The 18,377-nt window shown below is 40.2% G+C and overlaps 1 protein-coding gene across 1 annotated transcript in view; it reads right to left on the bottom strand.

Moving 5' to 3' along the window:
- The window catches only part of LOC122539896 (G protein-activated inward rectifier potassium channel 1-like), a 475,827-nt gene that overhangs the window by 47,973 nt on the left and 409,477 nt on the right, over positions 1-18,377 (bottom strand). The gene's annotated exons all lie outside the window — the stretch shown is intronic.

The following is an 18,377-nucleotide window of genomic DNA, read 5'->3' as shown; positions in this document are numbered from 1 at the left end:
TGCAGGACTATGATTTTACATTCAAACCATTCAGTTGATGAAGGTCTTGATCTGAAGTGTCTGAAGATTATATTTAATATCATATGCAACCATATCACAAAGAAAGAAAACTGCAATCATCCGGTGTGCAGCTCATTTCAAATTTGTGACGTTCTACACATTTTCAGCCAAACTCTGGTCTTGGTATTCTATCAAAGTGCTGTCAAGGAAGCGTTGTTATCACAAAAATAATCCTGACGGTATCACAATCTTGGAGCAGCATTTGTTAATACAAAGGTTTTCTGTATTCTGCTAACAGTAGAAAAATATCTTCCATTAAAATGTACTTTAGATATAATATTATGTGGTTTAGAGATCATTAAGAGAATGTGGTGATACCCCACTGATGCCCATATGCTGGCATTCCATAACCAAGTTGGTAGTCTGGAAATTTCAGTTTGAGGACAGGTGGCATTCCAGTGGGATGCCTGTAATGATTGGCAACAATGGGTTATGCAGCCAAAGTAGAAGATGAATAGCGATTTTTATTCCAAAATGTCTGTTTGCAATTATACAATTTCATACAAATTATTAAAAAGTGCAGATGATCAAAATTTTTAACTTATTCTATTCATATGAAACTCTTGATTAATTCATTTTACTCCTTGCTCCCAGTTGAAGTTCCATTACAGGTTACTAGGAAACACAGATTTTAGTAAGATAAACCCTTACAAATGAGAATAACTTTCATTCTCCGGGTTCAATCTGACCATATGATGATTATAGGAAATCCTTTATCTGGATTGTAATCAGATTAAAAAATACAAAAAACAATTTCTCAGGCAGTCATACAGCTGCTTCTGATTTCAGAATGATGTCTATGAAGAATAGTGGATATTTTGCAAACTAATGCGATACCCCGACTGCAAATAACACATTGAGAAAAGCAACAAAGGCACATTTTGCCTTATGTGCAGTGCTTTCCACCATCAAGAGTTTTTTTTTTAACAAAGTATTAAGAGAGCATAGGAAGGATTGTGCACTTCATTATGAAGTTGAAAAGCATTGGAAAATGAGGATGTTAAATGTTCAGGAAGTCCAGCACATTACTAAAAGATACCCACAGTATAGCAATTGGAGTTACCGCACTTCATATGAAGTTACACTGATGTGTGAGATGGCGAAGGTCTCATATCATTTGGCTAGACCATGTGTTCAGAATTCAGATTATGAATCAAGTTATATTAACCTTACTGTGCCATGACAAGCTGCACTTTTTTCATCAAAGTTAGATCTATAGCATAAATGTGTCTGAACAAACAATCCAGCTTTAACTGTTGAGAAAGTTTCTTTCATTATCCCTTTTCACTTCTACATTTTTGATGAACTTCCCTGCTCAGTAAGAATGAAAGGGCGTCAAGTTTCAATAGAACTTTGTTATCCACATGATGTTAGCAGATGCATTTCTGGGTCAGAACTATCACAAACTGGGTGACTTTATTTTGCTTCAGTCTCTAATTACAGATCAGAATTCCATATTGCAAATCAGTATAAATACAGGGATTTGCTGAACTAGCCATGCTAAGTTACGAGAGAAGGGCTACATTTAAGCACTAACAAGGAACTGAATTGAGACTTTATTCCTCCCAAAACTCACTTCACCTAGGATCCTTGTTATCAACTGGGAGAAGAGAATTTGGAAGGACTTTCCAATTGTGGTGAGGATCGGTATTTCTTGATGGCATCAATACTTCCCTCTGTCTCTCACATAGTTTCAACGTTTAAAGGGCTGGCAAGTGGTATGGAATGGGAAACCCACTTGCCATCAATTAAAAGCTTCTTAAGTAGTTAGTTCAGGGTGCTGTTTGGAACAGAATGGAATTTGCAATCTTTCTTTGCAGACGTAACTGAATGGACAGGTGAACATTAATGCATTTCTATTGTGGTCACCACATAACAACGTTACTGTCTGAGTTTCTTCATGAAATCTGAGGGGTTTAAGCATGCTGTTCTGCTTATTATTCATCTCAGTATTTGCTACTCTAACAAATCTTGCTGAATTTTGTCATATGAGGTGATAATAGGAATGGAAAACATTTCTATTGTTTCTGTAAAGTCACAGATTTCCTTATGTTGAGAGTTTGAAATTATGAGAATATGGGTATCTCAATGAATTCTTTCTTCTTCTTGACTTCCTCCATGATCCTGGGAGCCCAGTAAAATCGTCTACCCACTTTCCCTTGACTGGTTGATTGGCAACAGCATGTTCATTGACCAGTTGTTCACTTTGAATTGGTTGAACTCCTCCTGCTGCTCCAAAGATGTTAAAGTCAAGATATGTGGGCAGGTTCAAAACTGTTGATTGAGAATTACATATGCATTCATCTCTCATACGCTGTATGTGTTGCAGTGTTACCTGTAGCATATAATATAATAAGTCCATTAAACCTGAGTCAGTTGAATCACCAAATTCTCTTCATGCTGAAGGGTCAATAGCAATAACATTTTTGTGTCAGTAACCATTTGACTCTTTTCTCCTGCAAAACGATGTCCTACTTCTGCATATTTTCTGAGCATGACATATCATTTTACAATTGTAGCATTCTCATTTTTCATAGCTGGACACTGCTTGTGCCTGTGAAGCTTCTTGTTGTTACAGAGTATTGCACTGCTGGGAGTATCTGCTGTTTGGCTGCTCTTTATCATGTCTGTCTGCTTACAATTTGTAAATTGGATAGAATTAGATATTCTCATGTGGTGAAGTTGTCCATCTCCTCTCAGGATTCATAATGAATCTTCATGATTTATACTTGCAGCATTATTTAAAATGTTTTCTCCAAACTGTAATAAATCTGGCAAAGTTAAAAATCACGCAACACCAGGTTATAGTCCAACAGGTTTAATTGGAAGCACTAGCTTTCAGAGTGATGCTCCTTCATCAGGTGGTTGTGGAAGACACAATTGTAAGACACAGAATTTATAGCAAAAGTTTACAGTGTGATGTAACTGAAATTATACATTGAAAAATACTTTGATTGTTTGTTGAGTCTTTCATCTGTTAGAATGACCATGATAGTTTCATTTCTTTCATATGTAAATCACAAAACTTTTTTCAGGTTAACTGTAACAATTGGTCTTAGCCAGATAATATGTTGAAGGTGTTAGCCCCCTGTGTTCTCTGTCTGTGCCATAATATTTAGACTGATTTTAATCTAAAAAGTGAGTTAACAGAATCTCACATGAATTCATGCAGTTTTTGAGCAAAGTACAATGTACCTCTACAAGTACAAATTCACCCCACAAAGGTATATATATATATATGTGTGTGTGCATGTGGGTTTTTGTGTCTGTGTGTGTGTGTGTGTCTGTCTGTCTGGGGTGGGGGGTTGTGAGTGTGAGAGAGCGCATATGTGTGTGTATGTGAGTGTAGAGTGTCTAAGTCTGTGAGGGGGTGCATGTGTGAGTGCGGGAGTGTGTGTGTCTGTGGCAGGTGGGACAGGGTCATGAGGATGGTGCTGAGCTGGATGTTAGGAACTGGGGTAGGGTGAGGTGAGGGGAAATGAGGAAACTGGTGAAGTCCACATTGATGCCCTGGGGTTTAAGTGTTCCGAGGCGGAAGATGAGGCGTTCTTCCTCCAGGCGTCGGGTGGTGAGCGAGCAGCGGTGGAGGAGGCCCAGGACCTGCATGTCCTCGGCAGAGTGGGAGGGGGAGTTGAAATGTTGGGCCACGGGGCAGTGGGGTTGATTAGTGCCGGTGTCCCGGAGATATTCCCTAAAGCGCTCTGCTAGGAGGAGTCCAGTCTCCCCAATGTAGAGGAGACCGCATCGGGAGCAACGGATACAATAAATGACATTGGTGGATGTGCAGGTGAAACTTTGATGGATGTGGAAAGCTCCTTTGGGGCTTTGGATGGAGGTGAGGGAGGAGGTGTGGGCGCAGGTTTTGCAATTCCTGCGGTGGCAGGGGAAGGTGCCAGGACGGGAGAGTGGGTTGTATGGGGGGCGTGAACCTGACCACATAGTCACGGAGGGAACGGTCTTTGCGAAGGCAGAAAAGGGTGGGGAGGGAAATATATCCCTGGTGGTGGGGTCCATTTGGAGATGGCGGAAAGGTCGGCAGATGATGCGGTTTATGCGAAGGTTGGTAGGGTGGAAGGTGAGGACCAGGGGTGTTCTGTCCTTGTTACAGTTGGAGGGGTGGGGTTGAGGGCAGAGGGCAGAGGTGCGGGATGTGGATGAGATGTGTTGGAGGGTATCTTCAACCACATGAGAAGGGAGGTGATCTGGTATTTTCTGTTGTGGAATTGGTCCTCTTAGGAGCAGATATGGGGGAGGCGGAGGAATTGGAAATACAGGATGGCATTTTTGCAGGAGGTAGGGTGGGAAGAGGTGTAATCCAAGTAGCTGTGGGAGTCAGTGGGTTTGTAAAAACTGTCAGTGTCAATTCAGTTGTCATTAATGGAGATGGAGAGGTCCAAGAGGGGGAGGGAGGTGTCAGAGATGGTCCAGGTAAATTTAAGGTCAGGGTGGAATGTGTTGGTGAAGTTGATGAATTGCTCAACCTCCTCGCAGGAGCACGAGGTGGCGCAAATGCAGTCATCAATGTAGTGGAGGAAGAGGTGGGGAGTGGTGCCAGTGTAACTACAGAAGATGGACTGTTCTACATAGCCAACAAAGATATAGGCATAGCTGGGGCCCATAAGGGTATCCATGGCTACCCCTTTGGTCTGGAGGAAGTGGGAGGATTTGAAGGAGAAATTGTTAAGGGTGAGGACCAGTTCAGCCAAACAAATAAGAGTGTCAGTGGAAGGGTACTGTTGGGGACATCGGGAAAGGAAGAAATGAGGTCTTGGAGGCCCTGGTCATGGCAGATGGAGGTGTAGAGGGATTGGATATCCATGGTGAAGATGAGACATTGGGGGCCGGGAAAACAGAAGTCTTGGAAGAGGTGGAGGGCGTGGGTGGGATAGAACCGGGGGGAATAGGACAGTGTCGAGGTAGGTGGAGATGAGTTCAGTGGGGCAGGAGCACGCTGAGACAATGGCTCGGCCAGAGTGGTCAGGCTTGTGGATCTTGGGAAAGAAGTAGAATCGGGCTGTGCGGGGGTTCCCAGACTATGAGGTTGGAAGCTGTGGGTGGGAGATCTCCTGAGGTGATGAGGTTCTGTATAGTCTGGGAGATGATGGTTTGGTGATGGAGGGTGGAGTCATGGTCGAGGGGGCGGTAAGAGGAGGTGTCTTCGAGTTGGCGCCTGGCTTTGGCAGTGTAGAATTCAGTGCACCAGACTACCACTGCACCCCCTTTATCCACTGGCTTGATGGTGAGGTTGGGATTGGAACAGAGGGAGTGGAGGACTGCACGTTGTGAAGGTAAGAGGTTGGAGTGGGGGAGGGGGGTAGATACATTGAGACGGTTGATGTCTCGGTGGCAGTTGGAAATGAAGTGATTGAGGGCGGGTAATAGTCCAGCATGGGGTGTCCAGGTGGATGGAGTGTGTTGGAGGTGGGCACAGGGGTCCTCGAAAGGTGGGCGGGAGTCCTGATTGTAAAAGTAAGCTCGGAGGCGGAGTCGGCGGAAAGTGTAGAAGTGTGTGTATGTGTGTGAATTCATGAATTCATGAATATAACCTGGTGTTGTGTGATTTGTAACTTTGTACACCCCAGTCCAACACCGGCATCTCAAATCATAAATCTGGCAAAGACTCATCAATAATTCCAACAGCACTTCTGCTTCAGATTTTGTAGCTCCATCATTGCAAATTTCCACAAGGATCATTAGTGAAGTTAGCTATGGATTTCCCTTGATGCTGAACTTTCCTGCTAACCTGCTCTTTAAAGAATTTTATAGAGATTCTATAAAAGTGTGACTTAAAAACATAATCAAATATAGATCCTATTGAATGCAATATGTTTATTTATTCAGCTTGTGATTCAGTATATAATTTTGAAGCAGTTCTGTATATTAAGAGCTGTTTTCTCTAAGATGTCAAAAACTGTGTTCTATGACCATCTGTGACCGTAAATTTTATGAATAGTGTTATTTCTTCTGCCATTTCTTCTTGAGACATATCACTTTAAAACTGTTTTAATCAGCTGAGTTTTATATTTTTAATCTTGCAACATCTATCTTCAAACCTCTTTTTTAAATCCCTTCAAGCTTTAAATTCATTTTCTTCTAGTAAAGTTCCAATTTTGGTAAACAATACTGTATCTCTGGACTGCCTGTTGGGAATTTTCCTATTTTTTTGATTAAAATGGTGGTTTCCATCTTCTGCAGCTAAATTGGAGGTTTTGTAGTCTTTATGCAATCTAGACAAAGGTTTCCTGCCACTTCATAGGCAAAATGGACACTTGCCCATTTTTTACAACCTAAAACATAATGCGCACCCTCGCTCCTGATTTTTCAAATAAACCTCTATGACTGAGGCCGTAGTAAATCTTCTCACCAAATCCTTGCATTAAATTATGAATCTCCAGATGTTATGACTGTTTTAAAATATTCTTAACTGTCTTCTGCTGTCAGACTCTGTCTTCTAAATCATTTAACTTAACGTTTTGTCATCTTAAATCTGTTGTGCTTTGTTCCCAATGCTATGGCCTCAGTCCAAATTAATTTAATGTCCCTTTTCACTGCTGTGGCTGTATTTCATTATGTGCTATGGTAATGCCACTCATTGTAAATGGTGAATGCTCTTTTTTTTATCTTTATCCTTCCCAGTCTAATCATCTGTGCTATTAATTTTAAGTTTATTCTCCTTGCCTACAGGGATCTTCAACTTTATTGCCAAAACACTGGAATAGTTGCTTTCTGGCCAAAACTTGATTTGGGATGCTTCACACATCCTTATTCTCTAAGGACTCTGCAACTGACTAGGTTTTTATATCTTTGTTAGTCCACATTGTCTTTCCTGCAACTGCTGCTAGCTCTGAAGTGGAGGTTCTTCCTTTCATGAATTTGCAGGAGGCTTAACCCTTTATGCTATCTGATGGAATATTCTTAAAGTGGTTAAGTTCTTAAAACATTAAACTCGCTTTCTGAAATTTCTTTCCCTTGGGTTGAATGGAATTTCTTTTCACGATTGTTACTTTGGAGTATTTAAGCAATGATTCCACAGCTGCCACCATGTCATTAGTAATGCAGAACAAACATGACCAGCTAATGACTGGGGTAGACTACTGCCCACCAATCCTTCTTGTTATGCTGGGTTCAAGTGCCTGTTCTGTTATCAGTGGTAGAGGATAAATGACCAGTGATTCTTAACATGGAGAGGCAGTTAACAACAAAACATAATTTATTGCACAACTGCAATAGATACAAGTTATGTTGGCTACTTAGACATAATTAATAAGATTATCAGGAGACAGGGTTGATTCATCTAAACCCACAAAGTTCCAGAGGTGGACTCCTTTATTGTTCACAAAAGATTGTGTGATTTTATCAGATTTTGGGGGAGTCTAATGCTGTTTTCAACATTAATCTATTTGGAACCATGACTTGAGACAACATCTTTTATGTATGATATTCCAAAGTGCTCAAAACAAATTTGTACTGAGATGTCTTGGTCATGACAAAAGGGAGATAAGGATTACAATTTCCTTACTTTGAATGATGCAGCAATGATCTTCATATTTGCTACAGTTTTGATATTTCGTAGCCTGGTATAGTCAAGTGTTGTAGATGCACCTAGTTAAATGGCAATGGAGCTCTTACCATTCAGTCATAACATTCTTGAACCTGAATGGCAGTATATGCAAACTATTAGTGTAGCTTCCAGAAGCTTTCCATATCTGACCTTTTTGCTAATTTTCATGAATGGAGGATCATAGATATGTAAAGATGAGGAAGACATTCAGCCCATCTTAATTCATATCCATTAATAGGAGTTAAGAAGAGATTGCAGAGCCTTTGGCTTTGATCTTTATGTCATCATTGTTGACAGGAGTGGTGCTAGAAGACTGGAGGATAGCAAATGTTGTTCCCTTGTTTAAGAATGGGAGTCGAAACAATCCTGGTAATTATAGGCCAGTGAGCCTTACTTTGGTTGTGGGTAAGGTGTTGGAAAAGGTTATAAGAGATTGGATTTATAATCATTTGGAAAAGAATAATTTGATTAGGGATAGTCAACATGGTTTTGTGAAGGGTAGGTCGTACCTAATTAATCTTACCGAGTTCTTTGAGAAGGTGACAAAACAGGTGAATATAGGTAAAGCGGTTGATGTGATATATATGGACTTCAGTAAGGCATTTGATAAGATTCCACACGGTAGGCTATCGTACAAATACGGAGTTTGGGGCTTGAAGGTGATTTAGCGAATTGGATCAGAAATTGACTCGCTGAAAGAAAACAGAGGATGGTGGTTGATGGGAAAAGTTCATCCTGGAGCTCAGTTACCAGTGGTGTGCTGCAAGGATCTGTTTTTGGGCCACTGCTGTTTGTCATTTTTATAAATGATCTGGATGTGGGCATAGTTGGTAAATTTGTGGATGCGCTAAGGTAGGCAGAGTTATGGATAGTGCTGAAGGATGTTGTGGGTTACAGAGGGACAGCGATAGATGCAGAGCTTGGTGGACAAGTGACAAATGGAGTTTAATGTGGAAAAGAGAGATATAGTTCACTTTGGAAGAAATAACAGGAATGCAGAGTACTGGGCTAATAGTAAAATTCTTGGCAGTGTAGATGAACAGAGAGATCTTGGTGCCCAGGTGCATAAATCCCTGAAAATTGCCACTCAGGTTGATAGGGTTTTAAGAAGGCATATGGTGTGTTGCCGTTTATTGGCAGGGGGATTGAGTTTCGGAGCCATGAGGTCATGCTTCAGCTGTACAAGACACTGGTAAGACCACACCTGGAGTATTGCGTACAGTTCTGGTCACCGAATTATGGGAAGGATGTGGAGCTTTGGAAAGATTTCAAAGTAGATTTACTAGGACGTTGCCTGATATGGAATGATGGTCTTATGAGGAAAAGCTGAGGGTGTTTTCATTGGAGAAAAAAAGGTTGAGAGGTGACTTAATTGAGACGTATAAGATAATCAGAGGGTTAGATAGGGTGGACAATGACAGCCTTTTTCCTTGGACGGTGACATAGCTTTAAATTGAGGGGTGATAAATTTAGGACAGATATTGGGGTGGTTTCTTTAGTCAGAGAGTAGTGGGGTGTGGAATGGCCTGCCTGCAACAGTAGCAGACTCACTGATGTTAAGGGCATTTAAATGGGTATTGGACATACATGTGGATAATAATGGAACGGTGTAGGTTAGATGGGCATCAGATTAATTTCACAGGTCGGTGCAACATTGAGGGCCAAAGGGCCTGTACTGCGCTGTATTGTTCTATGTTTTATGTTCTACGTAATATCCAACAGGCCTCCAAACAAGGTGTCAGTTTGCGAAATGATTCTGGAAACACTCGCCTTCTTTACTTTACCTGGAATATCATTCGAATGTGAATTATTCTTGTATATTCATCATCCATTATGAACATGTATTACCTTTCCTCCAATGTCGCTGGGTCACAACACTAGAACTTCATATCAAAGAGCACTGTAGGTGTACCTTCACCATACAGACTGCAATAGTTCAAGACTACTCCTTTTCAAAGGCAAGTAAGAATGGACAACCAATGTTACCCTTAATAGTGACACCCATAATGTTAGAACTACATTCTAAAAAAACTGTCACCTTATCATAGTCATGATTAATTCATAGTAATATTCCTGATTTATCTGTTCTGCACTGTTCACTAACTTGCTGTTTGCAAACATTCGTTTCAAGTTTGTAAGATATTCTTCTCTAAGTCACAAGATAATTCCTATCAGAACTGGAGCACACGACATAGGCTACCAACTCAGTGCAGTACTGAGCAGGTGCTGTACTGTTGGAGGTGCAATTTTAGAATTATATATTAAATGAAATCTTAATAAGTCTAATGAAAGGGGAAAGATTTAAAAGGGACTTGAGGTGCAACGTTTTCATACAGAGGTGCATGGAGCAAGCTGCTAGACGAGTTAGTGGAGGTGGGTACAGTTACAACATTTAAAAGACATCTGGATCGGTATATGAATGGGAAGAGTTTATAAAGATATGGACCTAATGCTGGCAAATGGGACTAGGTCAGATTGGGATATGTGGTTGGTGTGGACAAGTTGGACCAAAGGATCTGTTTCTGTTTTGTTCAACTCTAAGACTCTATGATTCTATGACTGGTCAAAAAAAAGGATGGAGCTCTCCCAGTATCCTGACGAACATGTTTTCCTCAGGTAGAGTAGAGTGATGACCAATCTCAGGATGAAGTGACCCCATCTAACTATTTTCAAATATCAACTCCAGTTGTCCAGCTTCTTATCATATTCCTTAATATCTTTTTTTCTGAAATACATTTTCTCTTGAACTGATTTCTTCTGGTTGTTTGAATGGCTGTGTTTATTTGTTCCAATGGTTTATTACACTTTAGTTCTTCATTCTTTCTCCTAATTTTGAACATACATGCCCTGGTTTTTGAAACCTTCAAAACAGTGAATAAATATGAAAAAGAAAAGGGTGAAATAACATATTTTACTTGCAATTGAATACACTGCCATTGAACAACGTCTTAGTTAATAGCTCAGGTAGAAATAATGAATGGAATGCAGCACATGGTAGTTAATGAATGTAGCTATTTATCATGATTGACCTGAAAGATTACAACTACACATTAAAAGGTTAATGATCAAGAGGGTACTTTACAAGCTTATCTTAACAATTTACTTATTGACCTTATATTCAGCAGTTATGGTCAATTAAATATGATTTGAATGGTTAAGGGGAAGGGTACCTATAAGAGAAATATGTAAAATGTGCCCCCATCTCAGGCTCACTGAAATCTAATTTGCAGAGAAGATAAAATCTTGGCTCATTTCCATTTAGTTTCTTTCACCAAATCTGCATGATTTACAGTCCTGACATTAGACTTGCATATTTAAAGTGGAAGCAGATCTGTTAGGAAGACCAATGTATACAGTATACTCCCTGTGCAGATTGGCAAATGGAAGGGGAAGATTAATATTCATGCCTACCTCCATCTCTGTGGTTGAAATATCAAAGTAACGAAATGCAGTTTGTCAGTACACTGCAGGATAACACATTACCATCAGGCAAGCTATTGTGTTCTCGACATTTGCATTTGGAACAGTGTTTGGGAATACTAGTTACTGTATTATCATGCAGCTTCATTGTATTTTGTACGTCCTTTCATATTATATTCACCCCCCTCCCCATATCCCATTCACAGTCAAACATACAGCCCACAATAGCCCACTGCAGGACAACAAGCCATTGAATATGGTGTAAAATGGTTGAAATTGAAATTGGTATCTGCTAGTGCCCAAAACGTACATGTAATGAAATGGAGACCAATTTTTCATCCCAATTCTTTAACTTGGAAAATATTGCTAAGATTTTAAATCTCAAACATAGTCAAAGGGACATTGATACCAAGAAACGAGTCTTCCAAAGAGTTAAAATTAACATTCTGTGATCTCTAGTGGAACGGAGATTGAAACCAATGAAAAACCAGCTGCCAAATCATTAAGTACCAATTTCTCACTGCTAGCTTAAAGTAATTTCACTCCCTTTGAGTCCCAGTCAGACTCCCATAGCAAATTAGTAAATGGTTGCATTGCCTGTGATTTGTAGTACTCTGTAACTTGTTCTGCAAAATGTGCTGTCTGCTTATAAGGACGGCAATCTTCACTGCATTGAAACATAATTTTAGAGACCAGTGCAGATTTTAGATAGGAATATACTTCACCATCAACAACATTCTCAAATGTAATAATTTTGTGCCTGCACTGTTGACACAAGGTGCAGTGATTTGTGTTTGGAATTCAATGTTGGGAATATAATTTTTAATCTTTAATTTGGAACTTAAAAAATTGCTTCTTTTGTATTTCTTTGTTTAGGTTGCATTATTATGAGAAATAAGTGAACAGTTCTGCTACTGGCCAACCATTGATAGATATGTCTTCTATTGTTGTAAGTGACAATGATCAAATAAATGAATATAAAATAACACAACATTGGTCCAATTTGGTTGGGTTCAGCAGTCAGTATATAAGTTGAATCATTGATTACCTCCTGAGGTGGGGAGATTTTCTGCTTTTGTACTTTAAGCACGAGGGAAATACATTGTAGAAAGTTCTCAGCCTATGAATTTCCTGCCATTAATTTAATGGACAGAAATCCAGAACTGCATTGAACAAATTTCAGACACAGATTGTTAAGTTAAATCTTTTTTAGTACTCATGACGGGAATTTTCATCCATATATTCTACATATTGAACTCAGCTGTTAGGCACATAATCCTTCAAGTAACAAACTGTCCCCTGTCATGTCACCACATACTTTATAGTTAATTCTCACTTTGGATTTGATTGCAGCTTTTCACTCTGCAATATCTTATGATTCAGCAGTTTATTTGCACTGGGTAGACATCCTCCTCTGAGGGAACACACTTGTTTATTGATATGACTAAAGTCTGGACTGCTGCTTTTATTCACTGCAAAAACCGTAAAGATTTCAGAAACTTTGCAGAATTATAAATTTTAAAATTCCTCCGCATGAGTGGATACGTAGAGCAAGCGCTCAGAGAGCTCTATTACTCTATTACTAGCGCTCTATTACTACATTTTAAAAGGAACTGGATCTGTTGACAAGTGGGATTAAATGTTAAAAATATTTACTATGAGTGACTTTTTTCAAAGGTATTCTGTGAAGGAAATTAACATTGCATAATATGGAGAATCTGAACATATTAAATGTGAGAAAATGTCACTGTAAATAGAATAATCATAACTAGCATCTGGGTGGACAAGCTTAATGGGGCCAAATAGTCTTTTCTCATTCTAGATAATGTGATTTAAGAAAAACACTTCCTAATTTGTGCAAATTATATCATTAATTTATATTGCCATGCACATTTCTTGTTTTTGTTTCAGATACATAGTTATACTTGAAAGTTAATTAGGTGGTCAGTTTAATGCGACCTGATTTAGAGGTGCTGCTTTTGGACTGGGGTGGACAAAAATCACACAACCTGTTGGACTATAACCTGGTGCTGTGTGATTTTTAACTTAATGAGATCTATGTTTGCGGTCCTTAAGCAATGTTTGAAATTGATCAAAAGAAGAGATTAAAACATTCACTTAATTGTTAATCCTTTCAATATTTGCAAACAGCTACAAATTCCACTGTATTTAAATTTATAGTGCTGTTACATTTGCACCTATGACTTTTACTGTCATATATTGATATTTCAATTCATTTTGTTGCATAAGATATAACATAGAAACAAAGAATGGCCATGTACCTGCATGGCCATTCAATGTGATCATAGCTAATCAACCAATTCAGTGTCCTGTTCCCACTTTCACCTCACATCTTTTGATCCCTCTAGCCCTAAGAAATATATCTAACTCCTCTTGAAAAAGTTCCATGTTTTGGCCTCAGCACTTTGTGTGGCAGCAGATTCCACAGCCTCACCACTCTTTGGATGAAAAGATTTTTCCTCAGTTCAGTCCTAAATGGCCTACTCCATCTGCTCAGATTGTGACTCCTGGTTCTGGGCTTCCCAGTTATTGGGACTGTCCTTCTTGTGTTTAACCTGTCTAGTCCTGTAAGAATTTTATAGTTTTCTATGGGATTCCCCCTCATTCTGTTCAACTTCAGTGAATATAGCCCTAACCGATGCAATCTCTCTTCATTGGTCAGTCCTGTCAATTCAAGGTTCAGTCTGGTTAACGTTGGTTGCATTCCCTCTATAGCCAGAATATCCTTCTTCAGATAAGAAGATTACAACTGCACACAATGCTCCAGGTGTAGTCTTACCAAAGCCCTGTACAACTGCAGCTAGACATCCCTGCTCCTGTACTTGAATCCTCTCACTATGAAAGTCAGCATTCCAAAAGCCTTCTTCAACACTGGCTGCACCTGCATGCTTATGTTCAACAACTGGTGTACAAGACACCTGGTTTTGTTGCAACTCTTTCTCTCTCAACCTATTGCCATTCAGTTAGTAATCTGCCTTCCAGGTTTTGCTACTAAAATGGATAAAATCCACATTATACAATACTTGATATGCCATGCATTTACTCACTCAACTTGTCTGAATCACACTGAAACGTTCCTGTATCTTCCTCAAAGTTTGCCTTTCCATCTAGTTTTATGCCACATGCAAACTTAAAGCCATTACATTTAGTTCACTCATCTAAATCATTAACATGTATTGGGAATAGTTGAGGTCCAAGCATTGATCCCTGTCATACCCTGCTAATCACTGGCTACTACTCCGAAAATTATCTTTTATTCCTCTGTTTTATTTGCTGTCTGATTAGATTAGATTTTTAGATTAGATTACATTACAGTGTGGAAACAGGCCCTTCGGCCCAGCAAGTCCACACCGACCCGCCGAAGTGCAACCCACCCATACCCCTACATTTACCCCTTACCTAACACTACGGGCAATTTTAGCATGGCCAATTCACCTAACCTGCACATCTTTTTGGACGGTGGGAGGAAACCAGAGCACCCGGAGGAAACCCATGCAGACACGGGGAGAACGTGCAAACTCCACACAGTCAGTCACCTGAGGTGGGAATTGAACCCGGGTCTCAGGCGCTGTGAGGCAGCAGTGCTAACCACTGTGCCACTGTGCCGCCCACCGTGTCTGCCAAACAGTTCTCTGACCATGTCAGTACACTACCCCCATCCTGTGTGCTTTAATGTTTCATGCTAATCTCTCATGTGGGACCTTATCAAAAGCCTTCTGAAAATCCAAGTAAACCACATCCATTTATGAACTTATCGAATAACATCATAAAGTCATAGTCATAGAGTCATACAGCACGGAAAAAGACCCTTTGGTCCGACCAGTCCATGTGGAACATAAGCTCAAGCTAAACTAGTCCCATCTGCCTGCTCCTGGTCCATATCTCTCCAAACCCTTCCCATTCATGTATCCAACCAAACATCTTTTAGAAGTTATAATTGTACCTGAATCCACCATTTCCTCAAGAAGCTCATTCCACAAGCGAACAATCCTCTGTCCACTGTGTGTGTAAAAAATTTCCCTCTGATGGTTTTTTAAAAATCTCTCTTCTCTCACCATAAAAATGTATGTCCTAGTGATGAAGTTTCCCACCTTGAGGAAAAGACAACGACCAACTCTATCTATGTCTCTCATTATTTTATGAACTTCTATCAGGTCACCTCTCAATCTCCTATGCTCCAATGTAAAATGTCTGAGCCTATCCAGTCTTTCTTTATCACTCAAACTTGCATATTTTGCAACATCATGGTAAATCTCACTTGAACATTCTCTAACTTGATAATATCCTTCCTATAACTGGACAGCCAGAAATGGACACTGTACACCAGAAGAGGCCTCACCAATGTCCTGTATAAAATTTAAAAGGGATCTAAGGGATAACTTTTTCAAGCAGAGGGTGGTGCATGTGTAGAATGAGTTGCCAGAGGAAGTTGTGGAAGCTGGTACAATTACAACACTTAAAAGTCATCTGGATATGAGTATATGAATAAGAAGGGTTTATATGGATATGGGTCAAGTGCTGGCAAATGGGACTAGATTAGTTTTGGATATCTGGTCGGCATGGATGGGTTGGACTGAAGGGTCTGTTTCCATGCTGTACCTCACTTTGACTCTGTGACTCTATAACTGCTCCAGAGTACATAAAATCTTGAGGAACAAGGCTCTGTTTATTAATATATGCCGCTTCCAGTATATACAAATGCACCAAATTGCAAGTCCAATTCACAATGCTTAATTGGTTGTCGATGTAATTCTTCACACACTTAGGATTGTCAGGCAAATGTTTCCTAATTACAGAATTGCATCAGGTGTTGCACACTTAATTGCAGGTTTTGGGTAAAATCAGCACCTGAAGAGATATGACTATAACTAATTAGCCCAGAACTGTCAGTCATTATTCATGGATGCATTCTCCATTAATTCTACCATTCAGAATCTACTTGCCAACTAATTAACATCTACCCTCATGCGGCATAGATATTAGCTTTCCTCTTGAATTAGTATTATTGCAAATTGTCCAGATCAGTGCAAGATTAAAAGCCTTGACAAATTGCATAATTTATCAGGAATCCTTTTTATACTCGTGTCTATTTTGTGCAGCTTTAATCCAAACATTCTCTCTCTCTCTATATTTAGATTCTGCACCTGGTTTAACACTGAATTTACCTCTTTAATTTCCTTCTCAATCCTTCCACTGTTTATTTTCCAATCCTAAATATCATTGGATAAGGAGATACCCTTTTGCGGTTATCCAGTTCACTCAAGTCGCTGGATGTCTTAATTCTCTTGCTGTAATGTTACTAGCTCACACTTTTAGCAACTTTGTGACGTATTTTTTGGGAAGAAGGCCCAGAGAAGTAGATTAACTCAGGGCAGACACTATTAGGTTCTCAGTTGTAGCAAGCTCACTCCCAATGAATTACTTCTGACCTACACTTATCATTGCAATGTGAGAAATCTGTGTATAATCAGATGCTCTAATTGAATGTTACACAAATCCTGAGAATAAAGTGAAATACCACTATATTTTCAGTTCTAGTAGTTGACTGGAACTGCAATCTCTGATGTGGCTGTAGTCATTAAGTGGCATTTCTCTTATTTACTTTTATGCTATTATTTCATTTCACTGTCACTGTATCATGCCCTCCAGATTCACAAAAGGATTTATCCTCTCTGGGACTAAGAGCCTACAGTTTCTGATCCTAGATGAGCATGTTATCAACTGAACCATGTTGACTCTCATTTCAGATTTTGAAAACTAGTTTCCATGCCCTGCCTTTCAGAGTTAACATTATGAAATCCAGCTCTCATCTTGGTGGTACAGTTTAAGAGTTAGCTGATAGATACAATTTTTCCGGTGCTTTATCTGTGCTTTAAGTCAATACTGCTACATGCACATTTCGATAGTGGTATTTAGCATCTCTGATTCATGGGTATCTACCCAGACATGGAGCAATGAGATGCCTTCTAAAGGGGGCTATGCTTGTTAACAGTCTCATTAACAAAGAATCATGTCTCATCTTGTCTAATATGCAGCTTCCTGTTCTACCCTCTGTCGCAAAGAACTAGACATGGATAATTCTCGACCTGAAGGTCAGAGCAGATACCCAGTGTCTTCAGTTTGCCACTTATTCCTCGGGACCACCAACTTGAGCACCCAGCAACAATGTCTCATGGCACCTTCCAGGGAATGTACATCCATAGCTACTGGCACCTGACACCTGCCAGTTTCTCAGGACTGTCATGGCACCTCTCCGGTCCACTTGCAGGATGCTTCTGTATTTTAAAGCCGAAATACGTTGCATTGTACTACGAGCTAATGACTATGTCTCAAGTCTATGCAGGGTGGTCTCCAGTGAAGTGTACCGCAGCACCCATCAATCAGGGGGCCTTGCCATAATATATCAAAGGCATTCTCCAAGATTAGTCCAGAGGCTTGGTCACAGTCACAGTGTCAATGTCAATTCAGGAACCCATGCCTTTGCAATCAAGCTTCTGCACCCAGAGAGTGGTGAGCCTATGGAATTCTCTGCCATAGAAAACAGTTGAGGCCAAAACATTAAACGTTTGCAAGAAGGAGTTAAATATAGTTCTTAGGACCAAAGGTACAGGGACAAAGCAGGAACAGAATTGGATGATCAGTCTTAATCACACTGAATTGTTGAGCAGGCTCGAAGGACAGAATGGCCTACTTCTGTTCCTGTTTTCAATGTTTCTGTGTTTCGATACAATCTTGGGAGTGGGTCACAGTCAACCCTATGGTTCCTTAAGGTCAGACTGGAGGTGAATGCTGACACAGTGGCGGAGATATCCAGGCATCAGTCAGGGGTCTGGGTTTTGCTTGGTCAGGGCTATCTGGTGAGGTCAGGTCTAGGGTGATTAGTCCATCCAATGAAGACAAGGGGTAAGGGTGTAATAGTGATAAAAGGGGCCACTGTTGCAGAAAAGAGACTGGGGAACCATATTGTGGGGACTGGGGGCTGGAGAGCTGAGAGGCAAGGGCAATGAAATTATAAGGGGGGTCAAATATAAATCATAGAATCCCTATAGTGTGGAAGTAGGCCATTCAACTCTTTGAGTCCAACCAACCCTCCAAAGAGCATCCTACACAGACCACCACCCATGTAACCATACATTTCCCATGGCTAATCCACCTAGCTTGCACATCCCTGGACACTATGGGTAATTTATCATGGCCAATCGATCTAACCTGCACATCATTGGACTGTGGAAGGAAACCAGAGCACCTGCTGAAAACCCACTTAGACATGGCGAGAAAGTGCAAACTCCACACAGACAGTTGCCCGAGGCTGGAA

This window comes from Chiloscyllium plagiosum, chromosome 33, assembly GCF_004010195.1.
Source record: "Chiloscyllium plagiosum isolate BGI_BamShark_2017 chromosome 33, ASM401019v2, whole genome shotgun sequence".
Taxonomy (NCBI): Eukaryota; Metazoa; Chordata; class Chondrichthyes; order Orectolobiformes; family Hemiscylliidae; genus Chiloscyllium; species Chiloscyllium plagiosum.
Note: the sequence above shows the minus strand (reverse complement) of the source record. Positions and strands in the feature narration are given on the sequence as shown.